The following is a 21,603-nucleotide window of genomic DNA, read 5'->3' on the forward strand; positions in this document are numbered from 1 at the left end:
GTTGCTATTTCTAGTTCTCTTCAGTGGACAGAGATGAGAAAAAGAAACTCAGGAGAGGAGCAGATTTTGGAAGGGAAAGGAAAAATTATTTTTTCTCAGTGATTTTTAGATTGTATTTTTATTATAATAAGAAATACAGCTAAGTGCCTTTATTTGTAACTTTTTTCCCCTTTGAATTTATTTGCTCAGGATAATTTACTTTTGTAGCTTTATTAGGACAGGGGGCGGGAACACTCAGGTGTCTTCTTAGTTATTTCCTCAGAGACCACATACAGGACCCACTACATAATTTGTGGCCCCCTAAAAAATGAAAATGCAGGCCCTGGTCCAAAAAGCAGTAATAAGTACCACTAAGGTACTCAAATTGAAAGCTTTTTTATTTTTTCCACTGTCTCTCCCTCTTATCCCCTCTTGACTTGTCCTGGTGTTTCCTATTTGCTATTGAATTTAATGAACCTATCCCTAGGCACAAGGATACTGGCAGGCTGAGTGCCCACCTCACAGGTGCCCCCAGGGCCCATCCCCTGGCAGCATGTAAGGACCATACCAGCTGCCAGCATCCCCCCTCCAGCCACCCACCTGAGTGGTGCCAGGGATGTCCCCTCCCATAGACCTGCTTCCCCAAGCCATCGGGATGGGCACCCAAGGGCACTGCAACCTTCGTGCCAGGACTTGGTAGGTACTAGGTCTGGGGATGGGTGAGGGATTTGCCCTGTGAATTGTCTGCTGAATGCACCACAGCATTTCCACTCCTAGGTGAGGTCAGGTGCTGCCAGGCCTTGCCCTGAATCAGCACAGGGTGTATGTGCCCAACTTGGGTCCTTCCTGTTCTAAGCCAAGGCCCCCACCATAGATGAGGGTGATGGTGGTTGCTGGGCAGGAGCAGGGAGGGGAGGCCAGGTAAGGCCCAGGGCACAAGGGGGAGGAACAGATGACTTGAGTTGGTCCCTGGGAAGCAGGGAGGGAGCAGGAGGGGGGAACAGTGCATGAGCCAAGGCTCCAAGCCTCGGTGCGTGCCCCATTGTCCCATCGGACTTTACCTACAATACATAAATTCAAAGATCAAATTCTTAGGAATTTAAAGATGGGGACTGCAGAGCATAAAATCCCAAACTTAGGGCTCTCCAAACATAGAGTCCTGAGTGACTGCACTGGTCCTATGCCCATGAAGTTGTCCCTTCCCACACAGTATTCAGCAGCAGGTTTTAAAATACGATCGGGGCCCCTGGGGTTCTTGGGGCTCCAGGGTTCTGTGAGGTCAAAACTACTTTCACAGTAACACAAAGACATAATTTACCTTCTTCACACTCATTGTCTCAGGAGCGCATGCTGAGGTTCTCCTAAAGCTGCCTGACAGTGGGGTATTTTAACAGGTTGAATGTAGAAGAGAGAATCCCACTGTTTTCTATTAAGCCAGGCATTCAAGAGGTTTTTAAAAATGTAAAGCAACACCACTCTTTTCACTAATCTCTGTTATGGAAAATATAGCTATTTTCCATAAAAGCATTTTGCTCTTATTTTAAAATTTTACATATTTATTTCTATATATTCATTTTTGTTCTTATTTTAAAACGAATGCCTAAAGACATTTTACATTTCCCAGGTTTGATTCCTAGCACAACAAATACAGATAGATATAACCCATGTAAACAAAAGCTCGTGTGCATCCTCAATACTTTCTTAAATGAATTCATTTTAAAAATTGAGGTGAAATTCATGTAACATAAAATTAACCATTTTAAAGTGCACAATTTGGCGGTGGTTAGCACAATCGCTCTATTGTGTGACCATCCTCTCTTTTTAGTTTTGACATTTCATCACCCCAGAAGGAAACTCCATGCGCATTAAGCAGTCACTCCCCATTCCTCCCTCCCCTGAGCCCCTAGTAACCGATGGATCCTCAGCATTCTGTCTCTATGGATCTGCCCACTCTGTGACTTCTCTTTCACTTAGCACAATGTTTTTGAGGTTCATCCACATGGTAGCATGTATCAGTACTTCATTCCTTTTTATATTCCATTGTACAATCGATAAAACCATATTTTCTTTATCCATTCATCAGTGGATGGACATTGGGATTGTTTCTACCCTTTAGCTACTGTGAACAGTGATGCTGGGAATATTTGTATGCAAGTATCTATTGGGATATGTGTTTTGAGTTATTCGAAGTATGATACCTAGGAGAAGGATTATTGGCTCATATGATAATTCTACATTTTTTTGTCTGTTTAGAGAGAGACAAAGAGCGAGTGTGCACATGAGCAGAGAGGAGAGGCAGAGGGTTAGGGAGAGAGACTCTTAAGCAGGTTCATGCCCAGGGCAGAGCCCAACATGGGGCTCCAGTTCAGGACCCTGAGATCTTGACCTGAGCCCAAATCAAGAGTTGGTTGCTTAACCAACTGAGCCACCCAGGCGCCCCTCTACGTTTCATTTTTTGGGGAAGTGACAAACTATTTTCCAGAGGAGCTGCATCGTCTTATATTCCCACCAGCAATGTAGGACGGATCCAATTTCTCCACATCCTCCACATTTGTTGCTTCCCATTTTTTTTTTTTATTGTAGTCCCATCCTAGTGGGTGTGAAGTGGCATCTTATTTGTGGTTTTGATTTGCATTTCCCTAATGATTAGTGATGAGCATCTTTTCATGTGCTTACTGGCCATTTGTATGTCTATTCAAATTCTCTGCTCATTTTGAAATTGGGTTGCCTTTTTGATGTAGAGTTGGGTTGTCTTTTTGTTATAGAGTTGTAACAGTTTTCTATATTCAGATACCAGACCTTTATCAGATATATGATTTACAAATACTTTTCCCAATTTTATAGGTTGTCGTCTTACTTTCTTGGTAGTGTTTTTGGGTTTTTTTTAAAAGATTTTATTTATTTATTTGACAGAGAGAGAGAGACAGCTAGAGAGGGAACACAAGCAGGGGGAGTGGGAGAGGAAGAAGTAGGCTTCCCGCCAAGCAGAGAGCCCGATGCGGGGCTTGATCCCAGGACCCTGAGATCATGACCTGACCCGAAGGCAGACACTAACCACTGAACCACCCAGGCGCCCCTTGGTAATGTCTTTTGATGCACAAAAGTTTTCATTTTGATTAAGTTCATTGGTTTGGTTTCTCTTTTGTCGCTTGTGGTTTTGGTGTCATTTCTTTTTTTTTTTTAAGATTTTATTTATTTGCAAGAGAATGAGAGACAGAGAGCATGAGAGGGAGGAGGGTCAGAGGGAGAAGCAGACTCCCTGCCGAGCAGGGAGCCCGATGTGGGACTCGATCCCAGGACTCCAGGATCATGACCTGAGCCGAAGGCAGTCGCCTAACCAACTGAGCCACCCAGGCACCCAACTTGTGGTTTTGGTGTCATTTCTAAGAATATCTTGCCAAATGCAAACTCATGAAGATTCACTTCTATATTTTCTTCTGAGAGTTTTTAGTTTTAGCTTTCATCTTTAGGTCTATGATCCATTTCGAGTTACTTTTTTATATTGTGTGCGGTGGAGGTCTAACTCCATTCTTTTGCATGTGGATATCCAGTTGTCCCAGCACCATTTATTAAAGAAGCTTCTTTTCTCCATTGAATGGTCTGACACTTATATTGAAAATCAATTGACCGGAGATTTTTGGACTTATTTCTGGACTCTCAATACTATTCCAATGATTTTTTTTTCTGTTCTTATTCCAGTACCAAGCTGTCTTGATTCCTTTTTTTTTTAAGATTTTATTTATTTATTTGGGAGAGAGAGAGAATGAGCACAAGCGGTGGTGGGGGGAGGAGGACGGGGCAGAAGGAGAGAGAGAAGCAGATTCCCTACTGAGCAGGGAGCCCGATGCAGGGCTCGATCCCAGGACCTGGGATCATGACCTGAGCCGAAGGCAGATGCTTAACCAACTGAGCCACCCAGGGGCCCTGTCTTGATTCCTATAGCTTTGAAATTGGGAAATGTGAGTCCTCCGGAGAGCTTTGTTTTTCCTTTTCAAGATTATTTTGGTTATTTAGGGCCCCTTGTAATTCCTTATGAATTTTACAATCACCTTGTCAATTTCTGCAAAAAAGAGCATTGGGATCTTTGTAGAGCTTTTATTGAATCTGTAGATTACAAAGGGCAGTATTGCCATCTTTTTTTTTAAAGATTTTATTTATTTATTTGAGAGAGCAAGAGTAAGAGAGCGAGAGAGCAAGCACAAACAGGGCGGAGGGACAGAGGCAGAGGGAGAAGCAAACTCCCTGCTGAGCAGGGAGCCTCATGCTGGACTCGATCCCAGGACTCTGGGATCATGACCTGAGCCAAAGGCAGACGTTTAACCAACTGAGCCACCCAGGCGCCCCAGTATTGCCATCTTAACAGTATTAAGTCTTGTAATCCATGAACCCAGAATGTCTTTTCTCTGTATTTAGATCTTTATTTTCTTTCAGCAGTGTCTTATGGTGTTCCGTGCACAGGTCTTAATACCAACTTGGCTGAATTGATTCCCGAGTACTTTATTCTTCCTGATGTTATTATAACTGGAATTGTTTTTTATTTTTATTTTTTTATTTTTTTTAAAGATTTTATTTATTTGACAGAGAGAGAGAGAGAGAGATAGCAAGAACAGGAACACAAGCAGAGGGAGTGGGAGAGGGAGAAGCAGGCTTCCGGCCAAGCCCCGATGCAGGGCTCGATCCCTGAGCTGAAGGCAGACACTTAACGACTGAGCCATCCAGGCGTCCCTGGAATTGTTTTTTAAAAAAAATTTATTTTCAGGGCACCTGGGTGGCTCAGTTGGTTAAGCGACTGCCTTCAGCTCAGGTCATGATCCTGGAGTCCCTGGATCAAGTCCCGCATCGGGCTCCCTGCTCAGCAGAGAGTCTGCTTCTCCCTGTGACCCTCCCCCCTCTCATGTGCTCTCTGTCTCTCTCATTCTCTCTGTCTCAGATAAATAAATAAAAAAAAAACTTTAAAAAAAAATTTATTTTCAGATTGTTTATCGCTAGTATATAGAAATACAACCGATTTCTGTGTGTCGATCTTATATGTGATGATTTTGCTGAATCCATTAATTAGCTCTAATAGGTTTTTTGTGGGTGTCTTCTTTGGGATATTCTATATATGATGCTATCTGTTACTAAAGATAATTTTACTGGGGCGCCTGGGTGGCGCAGTTAAGCGTCTGATTCTTGTTTTGTTTTGTTTTTTCCCCAAAGATTTTATTTATTTATTTGACAGAGAGACAGCGAGGGAGGGAACACAAGCAGGGGGTGTGGGGGAGGGAGAAGCAGGCTTCCCGCTGAGCAGGGAGCCCCATGTGGGGCTCGATCCCAGGACCCCAGGATCATGACCTGAGCCGAAGGCAGCTGCTTAACGACTGAGCCACCCAGGTGCCCCTGACTCTTGGTTTTAACCCAGGTCGTGATCTCAGGGTGGTGAGATCCAGCCCTGCATCGGGCTCTGTGCTCAGCATGGAGTCTGCTTGAGATTCTCTCTTCCTCTCCCTCTGCACACCACCCCCACTTACACACACTCTCTGTCTCTCTCTCTAAAATAAATAAATAGATCTTTTAAAAATAATTTTACTTCCTTCTTTCCTTTTATTCCTTTTCTCCCCCTTCCTCCTAATTTGGATGCCTTCATTTCTTTTTCTTGCATAATTGCTCTGCCTGGGACTTCCCATACAGTGTTGTTGACTAACAGTGGTGAAAGTAGGCATCCTTGTCTTGTTCCTGATTTTAGGGGTAAAGTTTTAATCTTTTATTCTCGAGTATATTAGCTTTGGGTTTGTTGAGTGTTTTTATCATGAAAGGCTCGCTAATCTTTAAGAATGTAAAGGAGTCCTGCTGGTATAGAGTATTAGTTAAGAACAAGGGCTTTGAAATCCAGCTGCCTGGTTTCAATCACAGCTTGGTCACTTTCTTGCTTCATGACCTTGGACAATTTGCTGAACTCTTCTGTTTGGCAAAGTTTCCTTATTTGGAAAATCGAGATGACAATAGGGACATAATCTACTTCAAGAGAGTTAAGTGAAGATTGGATGAAGACACATCAGAACCATGTCTGATGCGGAGTAAATGCTCAATAAACAGTAGCAATTATTCAAAGAACTGAACCAATTTAAATGTTCCCTGGCACTTTCTGTATTGCTATTTTCCTGAAGTCTACCCTACATAGATTTGATCATTCAACTTTGCTTTTTGATTATTTAATAGACGGTGCCTCATTTTTCAAATCACATTTACATTCCGGTCATTACCATGGAACACTAAACAGTTTTTAAATTTTTGTCACCCTTGCGGCTTTTTTCCCTTTTCAGTCTGTTTCAACTGTCCCGTTGTACCCTCCTTACCAGCTGTCTCACATACTATGCTGATGCAATCAAGAATAAGAGAAAATAAATAACCAAAATTAGTCCAGTGTATACCCCCATTATCAAAGCTGTTGTCATGTTCATAAAAATAGCATCAGGGTTCCAAGGACATTCAGGAACCGGAACGATCTGCCCCACGTGTTCTGAGCCTTTGAGAGAAGCCACGGACCTGAGCAGTGGCCGAGACTGCTGCAGGGATCTAACTATGACCTTCCACGACAAAGCAGGTCGTGGCCAGAAATGCAATTCAAAACAGCAGGCTGGGTTTCAGAGTCCACATCCCTAGGACATGCCGCCTCTCTGGTTACAGGAAAGTAAATATAGACCAGCCTGGTGATGTGAACACATTTCATTTAACATTGCCCATCCCAGCAGCAGAAACGAGATTAACCCAGTTCTAAGTAGGTCTGCTTCTTACTTCCCCATCCGCCTCTGCAACGGACCTTCTTTTACAAGGCTGATTTTTCCGCCTTTGCTCTCGAGGTCATTCCCTTGCTATCTTGCCCTACTATCACTTCTTTCTGGTGACTTCAACGTCTCCCTTCCTACTGGCACTTTCTCGTGGTACCCACAAATATTTACGTCTGTCCCCTAACAGAAAAGACGTCCTCAACCCTATGTCAGCCTCGAAGTGGCCCCCCTTTCTTCCTCCTTCCTGTCCCAGAATCTTCACCGCACGTCTTTATCTCTTGCCATTCCCCAAGCTACGACAGTCTCACTTTGGCCAGCACTCCGCCAACGCCCCAAGGCTGTTGACTGGTCATTTTCTAACTGCCAAGTCCAGTGAGTCTTTCCCACCATTTCATCTGACCTCGCTGGGCATGACAGGTGACCACCCCCTTTGCCTGGGTTTTGTGCTGCAGTTTTGTGATTTTTTTTTTCGTACCTCTCTAACCTTTCCTTTTCAGTTTTTTGCATGATGAGCTCCTCGTCTATTCCCGGCCGTAAGCATTGGTACTACTCAGAGCTCCATCCTTAGCGCCCTTCTTTTTTTTTCTCTCCTCCAAACTCACTCTCTGCACAACCTCATCTGTTCCCATGATTTCAGCCAATGCGGGTGATTCCGCCCTCTCTGTCTTCAACCCTGATCATTCTTCTTAGCATAAACCTTGTTTTGGATATCTGAATGTCCACTAGAAATGTACCTACTGGAGTCCCGCAAGCACGTCAGACCGAGCCAATGACATCTCCTTCCCTGGAACCTCCTTCAACACCTTCTAAAGTAAATCGCAGCTACCTGGTTTAAAAAAAAAAAAAAAATCCAGCTGAAATCCTGGTAATCAAGTGGGAAGAACGTCTGGCTGTTTGACTTTAGCCTGTGGTCTCAATAGATCAATTGATGTCTGAATGCAACAGAATTGTGTTCTGTATGTGGTAAAACTGTGCTCAGAGCTGAGGGACGCCGTGTGCTCACACCCCTGTTCCGGGGTCAGCCGCGTGCTCTGGCTGAAGTCCACCAGCCCTGCTTCCTGTCCTAGTCTGCTCATTGCTAGCGAGGTGAGTGTGGGCAAGCTGCCATTTCTTCATCTCTCAAACAAGGATAACAACATAGCAGTTCACCTACCTGAGATGACACAGAAAGTCGGGATTTTCCCACCAGACTCACGAGAAATCAGAGATCTTGTCCCGTATTGGCCACTTCTAGTAATTCCAAAGATATGGGAGACTTTGAGACTTGAGACACGAAGAAGTCTGGGCGCCCAGTGTGGCCCCAGATCCTTCCTCATCACGCACAGGTGCACCCTGGCGCAGAATGAACATTAGCCCTCATGAGTGCTGCGTGTGGGGTGCTCGGACACAAAGGGGGCGGGAAAGAGTTCACTTTATACTCCGGTAATGACCCAGCTGATGCTCATGTTCTCCCGTAGGCGAGGCCCCACGAAGTCGTCCCTTCCCAGCATGTTTTCCATAAGGAACTTAAATAGACCAGTTATATCCTGGCAAGTGCCTTGCACAGATAAGGCCTTTTTGTTTTCCTCCTTACAGTAAATGCTATCGAGGTGTTTAGGAGGAAGCTGACTTGGGTCATTTCTTTTTGTCTTTTTGTGCCCCCCCTCTGCCTGGGTCTTGAAAGCAGGAAATATGACTTAAGACCACTACCTACCTCTTATCTCGTCTTTCTAGTCTGCAAGACCCGATTTTATTCGGGCAGCAACCCCTACAAGGAAGGGACCAGGCCTCGGAGAAAAACTGTAATGGGACCAAGTCTCACCATTCCCCTTAGCGATTGGTTCTGAAATGAGCACGCAACCAGCTTGGCCAATGGGATGGAAGAAGTCTGGGAGCAGACTCTTGGGAAGCATTTTGCAGTCCAGTCAAAAATAGAAGCCAAGAGGGGTAAGAGGGGTGCCTGACTGGCTCAGTCAGTAGAGCCTGGGACTCTTGATCTCGGAGTTGTGAATTCGAGCCCCAGGTTGGGTGTAGAGATGACTTAAAAATAAAAACATAGGGCGCCTGGGTGGCTCAGTTGGTTAAGCAACTGCCTTCGGCGCAGGTCATGATGCTGGAGTCCCGGGATCGAGTCCCACATCGGGCTCCCTGCTCGGCAGGGGGTCTGCTTCTCCCTCTCCCGCTCCCCCCTCTTGTGCTCTTTCTCTCTCTCAAATAAATAAATAAGATCTTTAAAAATAAATAAATAAATAAATAAATAATAAATAAAAACATAAATCTAGGGGCGCCTGGGTGGCTCAATCGGTTAGGCATTTGCCTTCGGCTCAGGTCGTGATCTCAGGGTCCTGGGATCGAGCCCCACATCAGGCTCCATGGTCAGAAGGTAATCTGCTTCTCCCTCTCCTTCTGCCCCTCCCCCCGACTCATGCTTGCTCTCTCTTGCAAATAAATAAATAAAATCTTTAAAAAATAAATCAAAATAAATAAATCTAAAAACATAAAAAATAAAAGCCAAGAGAGGAAAGAGCTGTGTGTTGACCAGCTTAAGGGGGAAAAGCTACCATGCTGAGGATGGGGATTAGGAAGACACAAAGCGGCTGGGTCCTTAGTGACATCCTTGAACCACTGCAGCTAACCGGAAAACTTCTTTCTCCAGGATTCTTATTATGTCAGATTTTCAAATGTCTTCATGGCTTAGGCCCAGTGTGAGTTATATTCTGTTACTTGCAGCTCAAAGTGCTCCTGACAGCTCTGCAAGGTGGTCCTAGTTCTTTCTTTCCTGGTTTCTGAAACTTGATTTTATTTGGGCAGCAGCAAGCACCAGGGAGGAGGACCATCTTCGAGCCTTACAGGAGAACCCCAATAGGTTTCACTATGTCTTAGCCTAAGAGTTCCCTGTCCCTTTGCTTCTCCCCATCCAGCTGCCATTCCTAAATTCTCCGCTGGTCCCTGCCCCTCACATCCAAGTAGCCACAAGCTCTGAGGATTCGAGTCCTAATTAGCTTCTCCTTTCTATTGTCACCCTATCTGCCCTGATTCCAGACCCCTTTGTTTTTTGGCTTCGATTACTTCTCCTCTCCTCCCTTTGCCCCCCGTTTCCTCCCCTCACCTCGATCTCTGCACATCTCTCAGGGTAAACTTCTAAAATAGCCAAACAGGACATGTCCCTCTCCAGCTTAAAATTGTCCCTAATTCTCCTCTTCCCCACCCCCAGGGAGGCTGGTAGTTCCTAGATTGTGCTATGGTGTTTTAGTCTCTGTTCCATATATTCTAGGGAACTTCCTTCTGAGATGCTTTCTCTGCCCTGGTCCTTCAGAGATCACTTCCCCTGAGAAGGCTTCTCCGACTTGCCTGCATTCCTGGCTAAATTAATCATTCCCTCCCTTATACGCCTTTGAACCTTATTATTTTTGTCCTTCTCAAGTACAACTTTGTGATCATTGGCTTACAGGGCTGAGTCCCCTGTAGATTGTGAATGGGTTGGTAACCTGTTCAGACTTTCCATTTTTATAACCACAGTGACCTACTACAGTGTGGAGCACGTCATACTCATTCAATAAATAAACGTGTATCGGATGAATGCGTTTCACATTTAGTCCTTTGCATAGGCATTCATCTAGCTCGCCAGGGCTTGGAGCTGGTTGTAAAATGTAGAGCTTGTGTAGTCCTTATTGATCTTTCCTTTCCCCTTCTCCTTTCTGCTGCCCGCCTGTAGGCCAGCTTCTTCCACTCTGGACGTCAAGCAGGTGGTGAACCCATGAGTGAGCCGTGAACGTGATTGTTAGGACAGTTAGTTTTTTACCACAAACAGAATTCTTATGGAGTATTCATTATTCAAGACCCCACAGTTTGAGTTTACTTAAAGTGGCAAAACTCATCAACCCTTCAGCACGTTCACTAATGAACTGGGTCAGTGTGAAAAAATGGTCCCCACTGGATTAGCCTCAAAGTCTATTTCTGCCCATCGAGTCAATGGCTTTTATTCCTAGCAGTCAGTCTGCCTCTTCTGGATTGTTGGGTTGCAGAATTACATAAAGTTGATGGAGGCGATGTTGGAGAAGGGCTTATTCACAAATGAGAATTTGATCATAAAACCAATTAACAAAATGAAGAACAAAGTGGCAAAGATGAAGACGTGATGCGTGCCTCGAAGATGGTGATCCAAACGTCAAAGGATTGAGAGCTGCCTTTGGAAAACTGAGTAATCTCTTGAACACTTACACAGAGATACCTGTCTTGGATCTTGCTGCAAAACTCAACAATGAAATGAATGTTGTGTCTTATGCTATCATACCCATTCTACTTACTTATTTATTTTTATCAAAGTTATACGCGTATTGAATGAAAGTAGACTTACATGGCTTGATATGAAGGCAGGAGTCCCTTACCCTACTTTCCCACCCTTGATTTCTGTCTCCAAAGGCAACATCCTCCAATGCTTGCTTTTGCTCGCATATTTCCAAGTAACACGTTGACACTGTTATGTGATTTTTTCAGGTTTCGATGTTATTTATTGACTTTCTACTATGGGGAAATGAGACGGTGTGCTTAGTTTCGACTTCCTCTCACTACTTCACCTTCAAACTCTGTTGTTTCTGCTAAGTGCCTTCACACAAAACAATTCTATCATTTTCTAGAGACGGCTCTCCTGGAGTTGTCTTCCTCCTGCCCTAAGCTGAGCTGCTTGTTCTCCAGGCTACAAAGCCACTACCCCTCATCCCGGGGACCCCTTGGCCCCTTTCACGGGCTGGAGCTTCTGTTTCTGAATCCCACGTCCTCCTCTGCATTGGACACTTCCCTATATGAGTGGAACACATCCTCCCGTAGCTTTCTGAGAAAAAGCTTAAAGAAGGTTGATTTTTTGAGAACTTGCGTTTCTGAAAACGCCCTTTTTGGGGGGCACCTGTTACTTGATAGTTTAATTTTTTCAAGTTAAAGTCCTGAGCTATCCGGACCAGATCATCTGCAAACCCTCCCACTAAAAAACACCTGAAAATACTCACATATAACTCGTATAACAGAATCACTTAAGCACATGGCCAGACCCACACAAATGTAAGTGAAAGCCCCAGAGGCTAAGAGGAAACCAAACTCGGGGGCCTGGAGTCTGTGAGTGATAAGGTGCTTGCAGCTCTAGGGAAATTGTCATTTCAATAACCTGGAAACTTGGTTTTTATGCCTATACTAGGCTGGGAGGCCTGGCTTTGAATTCACTGGATTCAGAAGGTTGAAACTGACATCCTTGAAGACAGCTGGGACCTTTAAGGAGATATATCTTGTGATAAAAGGGTGAAACAGCAAAACATTTCCCATCATAGAAGAGTTAAAAATGAAGCTTATGTGTTGTGGCTTGAACTCAGAGTAGGGGGGGAAACGCTCCCTTGTAAAACTATAGCCATTCTATACCGCTGTTTGAGATCTGAATTTCTGCTACCAGCATGTTCTGGGCGAAATGACTGACTTTCTCGTCGGATTCCTCTGATGATCAATCACACCTCTTCCCAATGTCTGATTTAGGTTTGCAGGTATTGTCTGTCTCCAGCCATGGATTAGGACAGTGTTTCTCAGAATGCAGACTGGAGCAACTTGCTTGTTTTCCAGGCTCCACTGTTGTTAATGTTAGATGACAGTTCTGTTTCTTGTCCTTTTGTAGGAAATCCCAAAGATTCTAGGATTTCCTGTTTATATTTGGAATTACAAAATTTTACCAGGATTTGTCTATCTAGATTTTAACTCAATTCAAAACAAATATTTACTCATGCCTACTAGATGGCAGGTGCCAGGCTTCACCGAACAAGGAACAAATCAGGCAAAGATTCTTGTCCTCCTGGAGCTCACAATTTAACGGGGAGAGCCAGGTCATAGACTATATGCATAATGGATAAGAAAGTTGTATAGCATGCTAGCAGGTGGAAAGTGCTCTGGGAAAAGGGAATGAGTAGATCAGGGTAAGGGAGGTTGGTAAAGCTTAGTGGGGAGAGTTTAGTCTTTTTTCTTTAATTTTGTTCAGTGGGCTTTCTCAGACTTGAATACTCATGTATTTCTTGAGCTTAAGAAAATATTATTGTTCCTTCTCTGGTTATTTTCTCTCCCTACTTTCTCTATTCTTTCCTAATTAGACTGATGCTGGACCTCTTGGGTTCTTCTCCACACTCTTATACTGTCTGCCTCTTTATTTTTCTTGCTCTACATTCTTTAAGATTCTATGATTCTAGATTAACTGCTTGGCCTTTAGCTGCATCCAAATTATTATTCAGCCCATCAACTGAAATTTTCCTGTTGCAACCCCATTTTGGCCACTCCTTCCCCTTTCTCAGCTAACACACCTCAAGTTTCTCTAAGGATATTAACTGCAATTTTTATAAAGTCCTCTCTTCTTTCCTAAATTGCTTCTGTATCTTCCCAGGTCAGTTTTTCTATTGGTTCAACTTGAGCCTCCTATTCCATGCTACGGATTTTCCTAACATATTTAGCAACCTTGTTTTTTTCTGTTTATAGACATGACTGAAAGGCTATGTGAATTAGCATGCGTAGCTTTCGTGAGTGCCTTTGCAGATTTGTTGGCCCCTGTGCGGCCTCTCCCTTGGCTGACGGAGCCGTCCGAGGGGTCTATGCCCATGGAGTTCCAGAATATAGAAATCTTTTCAGGTACCAGGACAAGAGGCAAGTAGTCAAGCTAGAGACTCTCACAGTTGTCCCAGCGGGTTCTGTTTCATTCCTGGGCCCTACAACCTGCCTCAGACATTCTCGAGGCAGACTGTGCACCTTCTCCGGAGAGCAGGCTCCTGAGTAGTGCTGCATGTGAACACGCTTGCTTCTGGCTACTCCATGTTCTTGCCGGGAGACGGAGAAGGACTGACTGACTGAGCCGTCCTCAGTGCTGCCCTTCCCTCCTCCATCTCTGCTTTCTGTTTTCAGTTGTCCGCTGTTGCATGACCAACCACCCCAAACTTCAGTGCTTAAAACCCCAAAAATGTGTTATTTTTTTATGATTCTGTGGCCTGACCATGCAGTTGTTTTGCTTCATGGGGTGTTGATGTTGGGAGGGTAAGGGAGTCTGAACCAACCTTCTTCCATGTGGGTGCTGGCTACTGGCTGGGATCTCAGCTCAGGCTGTCAGCCAGGGCCCTTGGTTTTTTTCCCATGTCCGTCTCTCCACGTGGCTGCTTGGGCCTCCTCACTGCATGGTGGCTGGGGTCCAAGACAGTATCCCCAGAGGACACGTTCTAACGTGTAAGCTCTGTTTCAATAATGCTCTCTAAGGTCCCATTGGCCAAAGCAAGCCAGCCACATGCCAAGTCCAGAGTCCAGGTGGTAGGGACCCACCATTGGGCATGAACAGTGGCAAGTGTGGCTCATGGGGCCACCAAAGCTAAAGCCACCACAATCTTCTGGGTATCTTTCAAATTTCTGGTCAACCAGGAGTACCCTTTCCTGTTTCAAGCACTGGATTATTTCTTCTTTCTTAAAAAAATATAGTTATTGGGACACATGGGCGGCACAGTCGGTTGAGCCTCCAAGTCTTGGTTTCAGCTGGGGTCCTGATCTCAGGGTCATGAGATGGAGCCCTGTGTCAGGCTCTGTGATCGGTATGGCATCTGCTTGGGATTCTCTCTCCCTCTGCCCCTGCCTGTCCCTCTCTCAAATAAATAAATAAATAAATAAATAAATAAATAAATAAATAAGAAAGATTTTAAAGATTTTATTTATTTATTTGAGAGAGAGACAGCACGAGTTGGGGAGGAAGGGCAGAGGGAGAAGGAGAAGCAAAGTCCCCATTGTGCAGGGAGCCTGACCCGGGACTGACCTAAGCTGAAGGCAGATGCTTAACTGACGAAGCCACCCAAGTGTCCCCCCAAAATATATATATATATATTTAAATATATATATATATATATATATATATATATATACACACACACACATATTCATTTATTGGCCAGTTAATTATGTTAATTATTCTATGTTACTTATTATGTCACCTCTTGGATCAGAGGTTCAAAAGCCATCTAGAGTGGAGGAGTGACTGTCCAGGAAGCCCCTCTCCCTCCTCTCCAATCACTTCTGTCCAACCCAAACCCTAGCATACGAGGTCTTTTTGTTATCCCTCAGAAGCAGTCTGAATACCACAGCAACCTTGGGTTTGGATTTAGGCCTTGTCCGAGTGCTCAGCCCTTTCACGCGGGAATGTCCACTTGCCCCCCGTTTGCCTGTCCAACCATAATGTTCTGTTCTTACTTAACAACGTAGACTATTTCTTCTTTCTTGCCAGCCCCTATGATGTCAAATTCCCTACTGCCTCATTTGATGGAAACATTATCATATGAAAGGCTATGCAGGAATACCCTTCAGGCAATGCTCCAGGAATATCATTTCATATGATAATGTTAATGATAGCCTTTGATCCGAGCTGGAGATGGATTCAGGTTGGGCAGGTGAGAAGAGCCTGCTGGTGTGTTGAGAAGGTCTGTGAGGTGATGCTCAATCTCTGTGGGAGGGAGGTCAGTGATCACGGGTGATGTCTGCCCTGGGAGCAATGGGGTGCCTGTCAGGAAGGTATTTCGCAACTCTGCCTCCAAATATAAAATGTACCTTGGCACCACGCCAAACCTTCAGAGAGTTGCTTATCTGTGTGAAATTCTTTTTGGCTCCTTGAGTGTACTGAGTGGGTCTTGGCGCCATGCCAATCACCTGCACGGAGGATGTACTGAAGGACAACTGTTCAGAATTTGAATCTATATTTATTGTAGGAATGTTGCTAAGAACAAAGTATGACACAGTGTTCCCTTTAAGAGGAGCCATTGAAGAGTTCTTCTGAACAACTGATCTGTTTTTATCCTATGGATACTGTGAATGTTATTATGTTTCCCTCCTTGCTTTGGTTGCTAGGAAACCCAGGGCCATGGTACAGACCTCATCTGGCAACTGCTCTAGACCTTTTGACGAACACTTTATATCCTAACTTCATCTCTCCTTTCATTTTATTTTCTTAGCACTTTCCTACAGACTTTTGTCCTTCCCTCTCCCTCTAGCTCTTCACCTCCTTTTTTTTTAAGCCCCACCTTCCCTTCTTCCTCTCCCCTTTTTCTCTTCAGTTAACATTTATTGGGCATCAGCTCTAGGTGCTGGACAGACAGCTGTCATCACCCCAAAATATCCACATCACTAACTGCAGCCCTTGTCAGGGCACTCATGGTTACCAAAGAGAAATCTAGTGTTTAGTGTGACTTAGTGTTCAGAGTAACTTAGTGTTTCTCTGAGGGGCCTCATCACTGTCTGGTGCCTTCTCTGGACAGGATCCAAGTGATCTACCCACTAAGGCACAGCAGACTTACCCTGGTCACTCTCAGGTTATTTGTCCTGTCCCTATTCACCCCACAAATCAGTTTGATTACCCCTTGCACATTCATCTAGAGTGTGCAGTCTTTCATAAAAACATAAACACAACTTTTACGGGAAGGATTACAAAGGGCAAAACTGAAGCATGTAAAGAGCAAGAGCTCTGGGACTGGGGGCCAGCAGACCTATGGGCTGCCTTCTACTTTACTCTTTTAGAAGAGTTATTCTGTGCTACCCTCAGTCCCCGCCCACGACATCCTTTCTTAGTTCCTAGGGACCAAGTTCCCTCATGTTCTGCTTTCACTTCCCCTCCGTGGCAGAAATGGGCATGGTGAGAGCTACTTCAATTGAATTCCTGATCCGTCAATTATTCCGAATCAATGTGACGCACCAGAGAATGGTACGTATCTCCATGGGTCTATTTTTGCTTGCTTCCAGGAAGCTTTGAGTCAAATTTCATAGCTACGATGTTAGTCTTCATGGCTTGCAAGATTGATGCTCCTAAAAAGCATACACATAAACAAACCCACAACAAACTAAAAAAACCAAACGACTTTATTGTCCGAATACCTTTTAAGTCATATCCAACTCTTTTTCAAGATGGGAATTTAATACTTACTGATCGGCCTGGAATAGAACTCTAGACCTCAGCTTCCTGAGCAAGGAGTCAACTGGCTAAATCTGTAGTGTGTCCCTCCGCCATTTCTAAGGCATCCAACATGGTGCTTGGTTAGCCGTGGCATCATGGGTATAGTGACTTAGACTCAGTCACTGGGTATATATTCATGGGTATAGTGACTGAATTCAGGTTCACCCTCTCTCTTAGCCTTTTGACCTTGGGCAAGTCATGCTGCCTCTTTGAGCCTCAGTTTCTCCATCCATAAAGGGCTCTCTCTATTCTTCAGAGAGCTGCTGTGAAGGTTAAAAGAGATAATATTAATGGAAATAACCCTTGACCCTTGAACAACACGGGTTCTCTATTCTTCAGAGAGCTGCTGTGAAGGTTAAAAGAGATAATATTAATGGAAATAACCCTTGACCCTTGAACAACACGGGTTTGGACTACATGGATCCACTTATACGTGGATTTCTTTTTGGATAAATACAGCCCAGTTCTATAAATGTATTTTCTCTTCCTTATGATTTTCTTAACATTTTCTTTTCCCTAGCTTACTTTATTATAAGAAAACAGTGTAAACGGGGCACCTGGGTGGCTCAGTCGTTAAGCATCTGCCTTCAGCTCAGGTCGTGATCCCGGGGTCCTGGGATCGAGCCCCGCTTTCGGCTTCCTGCTCAGTGGGAAGCCTGCTTCTCCCTCTCCCACTCCCCCTGCTTGTGTTCCCTCTTTCACTGTGTCTCTCTTTGTCAAATAAATAAATAAAATCTTAAAAAAAAAAAAACAGTGTAGAATACATATAACATACAAGATATGCATTAATCAACTGTTTATGTTATTGGTCAACAGTAGGCTATCAGTATTACATTTCCGGGGGGTGAAAAGTTATATGCACAGATTTTTTACTTCATGGAGGGTGGGGCTACCCCACCCCCACCCCCCGCATTGTTCAAGGCTTAATTACACGTTGGAGTCTACACAGTACAGTACTGTTGTGGAATGAGATTATTTTCACTGGGTTTGTGCAGGGTTCTGGGGAGGGTTCCTATCAAACAGGCTCCTCGACTACAAGTGTTCTGACCACTCATATTTTCAGATTAAGAGAAATTGTTATCAAGAAAATCATAAAATTGCCAATATGTATATCACAGCACCCAAAGCTTTGCCTTGGGCCTTTGGTCTCTTGCAGACTCTGAGGGAACAGCTCCTGGGGTTGGGATATTGCATGCTTCTCCCATTGCACTCAGATGCCCTTGGGCTACTCTGCTGGTGTCAGGGCTCACCGACCCCTCTCTGGCGGTGTCTGTTACTATTCTCTTTGTCTCTACCCTCTTCCTGGGACAGGGAATTCATCTCCTTGATATTCAGCCACACCTCCAGGCTCATGACCCCCCAGATCTGTATCTGCAGGCTGTGTCTCTCTTGGTTTCATAGGCTAGTATCCCCAGTTGCCTATGAGACAGTTCCTCCTGGGAACCCCATGGACACTGACAACCCAACATGTCCAAAACCAAACCTGTGCTCAGTCCCTGCCTCCTGACTTCCCCCCATACGATTCCTATCCAGATCTTTCTCACGTGCCCCCTTTCTTCTCTCGCATTGCTTTGGCTCCGGTCCTCATCATCTCTTGCTGGACCATTGTCCTAGCTTCCTAGTTGGCCTTCCTGCCTCCTGTCTCTTCTCTTTCTAAACTGTGGTCCACACCAGCTGCCAGGCAGGGCTCTGAAGATGGTATGCTCTCCCACTCGTAAATATTAAATGCTCCTTGCACTTGAGGTCTTCGAGATCGAGGCCCAGGTCACCTGTTCATCTTCACCTCCTGCCAGCCCCTCGGTGCATGACGTCCCGGTATTTTCAACCAGAGCAGATGACTTGAAGTTCACCACGTGACATGCGCCCACCCACTTCTGCCTTTCACAAGTGTTGTCTCCACTGCCTGGAAGCCCCACCCCTTCCTCGTCTGCTCAGCCAGCTTCTACTTGGTCTTCAAGTCTGGGCGTAAGCCTCACCTCCTCTCTGAAGCTTTTCTTGACTCCTCCAGACAGAACTGGTGGTTCCTACAGCAATCTGTACATACATCTTTTACGCCTTTTATGGAAATTGTTTACATATCCCTTTCTCACAGCAGATTGTGGTCTTCTTGGGCAAGATGTGTTTATAATTCATCTTCGTGTGACCACTTCTTAGAACAATGCTAGAAACATGGTAGACTCTCTGAGGACATTTGAAAAAGCTTGTAAGTGACTTACTATCACACCCATTTTTACAGTAGCTAGCAGAGAGCACGACTAGAGCCAGGTCAGTGTGAGAGGAGGAATAAGTCTAGAACCATGAATCTAGTATAGATGCCACTTGCGATGTGTGGCCGTTGAGTGCTTGAAATGTGACTAGTCTGAAACAGGATATACTGTAAGTGTAAAATACATAAAATTTCCAAGACTTAGTATAAAAAAGTAAAATATCTCAATATCTTTGACACTGATGACTTGTTGAAACAATAATCTTTTAGACGTATGGCTTAAATAGAATATATCATGAAAATTAATTTCACCTGTGTCCTTTTACTTTTGAATGTGGCTACTGGAAAATTTAAGATTACAGGGGCACCCGGCTGGCTCAGTCGGTACAGCGTGTGACTCTTGATCTCGGGGTCTTAAGTTCGAGCCCCATGTTGAGTGTAGAGTTTACCTAAAAAAAAAATAATTAAGATTACACATGTGGCTCACATTATATTTCCATTGGACAATGATGATCTGAGCATTCGTTCACTGAACAAAGATTTCTCGAGCACCTCCTCTGCTAATATAAATGATAGGAATAGAATTATAAACAAGATGGGTAAGTTCCTGACCTCGAGGAGCGTACATCATAATGGAGAGAGAGACGCAGAACAGAAAGCAGACATGTGAGCAAGATAGTCTTGGATAGTGTAAGTGCTGTGAAGAAGGCAGGGTTTGATGGAGAGGGCGAGGGAGGCCCAGGAGGGTGGTCAGGTGAGGTCTTCTAGAGTTGATGGGATCAGAACCAGAGAGACGAGGGAGGGGGTAGGACACGGGAGACGGTACAGACCTGAACAGACAGTGGGGGTGCAGAAGTATTTGGGAAGGAACACAGGGAGCACTACTGTAACCAGAGGAATTGGGGATTGGCCAGAACTGAGGTGGATTCCCAGGTGTCTGGGTTGGACAGTCAGGTGAATGTGGTGCCACCAGATGAGAGAAAGCTGGCGTGGTCTCATGGCAGGTGAAGAAGTCCATTTTGGCCACGTGGACTGTGAGGTGTGTGTGGGATGCCCATGTGGCAGCACTGAGGGGAGAGGCCAGCGCGAGGGACCGTAATTTGGGATCTCTCAGCATAAGCACAGGCATTAAAAGGGAGCGTGGATGAGAAAGGGGAGAGAGAAGGTGGAATACGGAGAGGAGCCTCTGGCCCAGGGAGCACATTTCTACATCAGAACATAGTCGTGCGTGTGCCTAGGTTGAGGGGAAGGACACAGGGCAGCCAGAGGGGTTCAAGATATGAGAGAGAAGGCAAAACTCATGCAGCCGGGTTTGGGTGGTGATGGAGGGGCTGGCCTGGCCTCAGGGATGGGCTGGGAGGAGAGAAAGGGGTTCAGAGGAGGTATTTGTTGTCTGGAGGAAGAGTTTAAGGAGAGTGATGAAGACGAGGAGTAGTTGTGGAAGAGGGTGACATCCAGGTCAGAGGTGAAGGACATCTCTTGGGAAAACTTTGGCTGTGTCACAGTTTGGGCCAAGGTTTTATCATTATGTCCTCAGAGTTAGACATAAGCCTCCCGGAAGCACCCAGATGGGGGATTAGGAGAGCTGGCTTGGGAAAAGTGGAGTGGTCCCAGAGCAGGTAGGTCACAGCCTCTGTGTGGCTCATTTTCCTCATCTCTGAAACGAGCCCAATGATGTCGTCAGCTCCCAGGCAGGTGAAGGCTTAGTACACTAAGTACATCTCACCTCTCTGGGTTGCGAGGGCCGCTCTGTCTGAACTCACTGTCCTCCCCTTTCTAGGACAGTAGACCAATCCAGGCTCAGCCCCAGGGGGCTTTCTGAGACCTCGCCCCCAGCATGGTCAAGCCCGGCTTCTCTTTAACCGGTGGGCGTCTGTCTGCCGGTGGTCTGAGCGCAGAGCGCTTGCCTTCCAGTCCTTGTTCCCTGTGTAGGGCCCCGTGCCTCCTGTCCTGCAGGAACCTGGCCTCCAGGAACGCTACCTGGAATGGAAATGAATGGCGCTCCGGTCTCTGAAATCATGGCCTTTCTCCCAGGGTCAGTTTCAATCCCCCCAAATGGGAATTGCAGGAGACAGCAGTGTTCCGAGCAGTGCAGGGTGCGCAATTCATGCACACCAGCTCAGTTAATCCCGCCACACACTGCCGTGCGTTATCCCCGTTTGACACAAGGGAAAAGACCGACGAGTTAAGTAACTTGACCAAGGTCAGCAAGCGAGTGAGCGGCCAGGCTTTGAACCGGGTTCTCTGCACCGAGCTGTGCGGGCTGGCTGCCCGCTGTTGGCCGCTCGCGGAGAAGATCCAAGGTTTCGGGATCATTTGTCCCTCGCGTCCCCAGGCCTAGGGCTCCCCACGTGGATGATCTCGCGGGCCCTTCCCGCTCCGCCGCCCCCCTCCGCTCCCCCCGCCGGCCCGCAGCTCGGCCCCGGAGCCTCTCCAGGTTGTCGATGATCAGCGCCCGGCCGTACCCACCCCCAAGCCGCCGCCGCCTCCCCGCAGAGCGCGCCCCCCCCCCCCCCCCCGCCGGGGACACCTGTACCGGGCCGGGGGCTGTCGCCGCTCCTCGGCGGGGGCGCGGCCAGGGCGCCCCCCGGGCCTGCACGGCGGCGCTGCGCTCCGGGGCGGCTGCGGGCCGGCGCGCCGAGGGGGCGCTGCTGAGGGCGCGGCGCGGGACGCCCCGAAGGGCA

The 21,603-nt window shown here is 46.0% G+C and overlaps 1 long non-coding RNA gene across 1 annotated transcript; it reads right to left on the reverse strand.

The window, feature by feature from the left end:
- Positions 1-16,506: 16,506 nt before the first annotated feature.
- On the reverse strand, positions 16,507-21,535 carry LOC118023109. Its single transcript, XR_004682671.1, has 4 exons — positions 21,456-21,535; positions 20,646-20,899; positions 19,232-19,368; positions 16,507-16,976 (listed from the first exon to the last, which is right to left on the reverse strand). It is a non-coding gene; the product is annotated as an uncharacterized LOC118023109 (long non-coding RNA).
- Positions 21,536-21,603: the final 68 nt, after the last annotated feature.

The sequence above is a fragment of the Mirounga leonina genome, unplaced genomic scaffold (genome assembly GCF_011800145.1).
Source record: "Mirounga leonina isolate KUSES-001 unplaced genomic scaffold, KU_Mleo_1.0 Mir_178, whole genome shotgun sequence".
Taxonomy (NCBI): Eukaryota; Metazoa; Chordata; class Mammalia; order Carnivora; family Phocidae; genus Mirounga; species Mirounga leonina.